The following is a 3504-nucleotide window of genomic DNA, read 5'->3' on the forward strand; positions in this document are numbered from 1 at the left end:
GTTTCTCCCTAAATTTACAATGATTCTAAGTGTGTTTACATGGACAAAGTTTTTTCGGGAGCAACGAAATGTGCTTTTGCAGTTTAAATTAACTTTAGTTTGGGCACCTAAGAATACTGAAGTTTCCACCCTACTTATTATTTCCCCACTATGTGCCTTACCCTGATCATTGATATAGTATCCCTAGATGTTCAAAACTGAGTATGTGTCTTTTTATAATAGACGGTAAGCCTGTAAGCAGAAAAACAATTATACTTTTAAGAATCTTGTTTACCATCTCATTTGTTAAGATATGTATGCTTGGAACGATTACCATACTAGTGTCATCCACAAAAATAACCAATTCCACTTGCTGTATATTAGACCAAAAATCGTTTACATATATGTGGAACCATAGCAGACGTAAGATTGAGCATTGGGAGACTCCCTATGTGATTATTATGAAAAACTTTTGTAATGTTCAATCACTGCAGGATCTCTACTTGTTCTTCCCAACATACACTCCTGGAAATTGAAATAAGAACGCCGTGAATGCATTCTCCCAGGAAGGGGAAACTTTATTGACACACTCCTGGGGTCAGATACATCACATGATCACACTGACAGAACCACAGGCACATAGACACAGGAAACAGACCATGCACAATGTCGGCACTAGTACAGTGTATATCCACCTTTAGCAGCAATGCAGGCTGCTATTCTCCCATGGAGACGATCGTAGAGATGCTGGATGTAATCCTGTGGAACGGCTTGCCAAGCCATTTCCACCTGGCGCCTCAGTTGGACCAGCGTTCGTGCTGGACGTGCAACCACGTGAGACGACGCTTCATCCAGTCCCAAACATGCTCAATGGGGGACAGATCCGGAGATCTTGCTGGCCAGGGTAGTTGACTTACACCTCCTAGAGCATGTTTGGTGGCACGGGATACATGCGGACGTGCATTGTCCTGTTGGAACAGCAAGTTCCCTTGCCGGTCTAGGAATGGTAGAACGATGGATTCGATGACGGTTTGGATGTACCGTGCACTATTCAGTGTCCCCTCGACGATCACCAGAGGTGTACGGCCAGTATAGGAGATCGCTCCCCACACCATGATGCAGGGTGTTGGCCCTGTGTGCCTCAGTCGTATGCAGTCCTGATTGTGGAGCTCACCTGCACGGCGCCAAACACGCATACGACCATCATTGGCACCAAGGCAGAAGCGACTCACATCGCTGTAGACGACACGTCTCCATTCGTCCCTCCATTCACGCCTGTCGCGACACCACTGGAGGCGGGCACCACGATGTTGGGGCGTGAGCGGAAGACGGCCTAACGGTGTATGGGTCCGTAGCCCAGCTTCATGGAGACGGTTGCGAATGGTCCTCGCCGATACCCCAGGAGCAACAGTGTCCCTAATTTGCTGTGAAGTGGCGGTGCGGTCCCCTACGGAACTGAGTAGGATCCTACAGTCTTGGCGTGCATCCGTGCGTCGCTGCGGCCCAGTCCCAGGTCGACGGGCACGTGCACCTTCCGCCGACCACTGACGACAACATCGATGTACTGTGGAGACCTCACGCCCCACGTGTTGAGCAATTCGGCGGTACGTCCACCCGGCCTCCCGCATGCCCACTATACGCCCTCGCTCAAAGTCCGTCAAATGCACATAAGGTTCACGTCCACGCTGTCGCGGCATGCTACTAGTGTTAAAGACTGCGATGGAGCTCCGTATGCCACGGCAAACTGGCTGACACTGACGGGGGCGGTGCACAAATGCTGCGCAGCTGGCGCCATTCGACGGCCAACACCGCTGTTCCTGGTGTGTCCGCTGTGCCATGCGTGTGATCATTGCTTGTACAGCCCTCTCGCAGTGTGCGGAGCAAGTATGGTGGGTCTGACACACCGGTGTCAATGTGTTCCTTTTTCCATTTCCAGGAGTGTATATATTTCCATTTTCCTTTCACAAAATGATTAAATTCCTCTAGTGATCCATGTGTTTTATACGCTTGTTAATGTTCTTTCTAATTTGCTTATGTTGAAAGCTGTCTTCTAATTCTGATATCAATTTATAGTTCCATAAATTAAATTTTAAGTCAACATTTGGCTCGTTATAAATTTTATCCCATGTCATTGCTTGTAAACCATTCTCAAAAATATTTGTCCTAGCGTCATTAATTACTCTAATTGGTATCGACTTAGACGTCTTATACAGTAAGGCAGTGTCTTATTTATCCTGAGTAACTGTGCATCATGAACTGAGAGAAAATTTATTATTAGTTATGCAGCTATTACCTGGCTTTGAGCTTCATCAAAGGAAACATTGTCAATATGAATCCCTCTGTCTTCTTAAACTATTTTCAAACAGTTATATGAATTTATCATAGAATAAATTAAATTTTGTGTTAGCATTTAGTTCATTATAAATTTCATCCCATGTTTTTTTTTCGTAAAGCATTCTAAGAAACATTTGTTCTTCAATCATTAATTATTCGGATTTTCACTGAGCAGAGGCACTGTCGTTTTTATTCTAACTGACTGTGCACCATGATCAGAGACAGCATTGTTAGTGAGTGCACAGTTATTTTCTTGCATTCAGCTTCATCAAAGGAAATATCATTAGTTGGGGTGCTACTTTTATCCACCCATGTTGGAAGATTAGTCACTGAGATCACACTGTAAGACCAAATATGGTTTCCACATCATACATTCCTGGAAATGGAAAAAAAGAACACATTGACACCGGTGTGTCAGACCCACCATACTTGCTCCGCACACTGCGAGAGGGCTGTACAAGCAATGATCACACGCACGGCACAGTGGACACACCAGGAACCGCGGTGTTGGCCGTCGAATGGCGCTAGCTGCGCAGCATTTGTGCACCGCCCCCGTCAGTGTCAGCCAGTTTTCCGTGGCATACGGAGCTCCATCGCAGTCTTTAACACTGGTAGCATGCCGCGACAGCGTGGACGTGAACCGTATGTGCAGTTGACGGACTTTGAGCGAAGGCGTATAGTGGGCATGCGGGAGGCCGGGTGGACGTACCGCCGAATTGTTCAACACGTGAGGCGTGACGTCTCCACAGTACATCGATGTTGTCGCCAGTGGTCGGCGGAAGGTGCACGTGCCCGTCGACCTGGGACCAGACCGCAGCGAAGCACGGATGCACGCAAAGACCGTTGGATCCTACGCAGTGCCGTAGGGGACCGCACCGCCACTTCACAGCAAATTAGGGACACTGTTGCTCCTGGGGTATCGGCGAGGACCATTCGCAACCGTCTCCATGAAGCTGGGCTACGGTCCCGCACACCGTTAGTCCGTCTTCCGCTCACGCCCCAACATCGTGCAGCCCGCCTCCAGTGGTGTCGCGACAGGCGTGAATGGAGGGACGAATGGAGACGTGTCGTCTTCAGCGATGAGAGTCGCTTCTGCCTTCGTGCCAATGATGGTCGTATGCGTGTTTGGCGCCGTGCAGGTGAGCGCCACAATCAGGACTGCATACGACCGAGGCACACAGGGCCAACACC

This window comes from Schistocerca gregaria, unplaced genomic scaffold (genome assembly GCF_023897955.1).
Source record: "Schistocerca gregaria isolate iqSchGreg1 unplaced genomic scaffold, iqSchGreg1.2 ptg000362l, whole genome shotgun sequence".
Taxonomy (NCBI): Eukaryota; Metazoa; Arthropoda; class Insecta; order Orthoptera; family Acrididae; genus Schistocerca; species Schistocerca gregaria.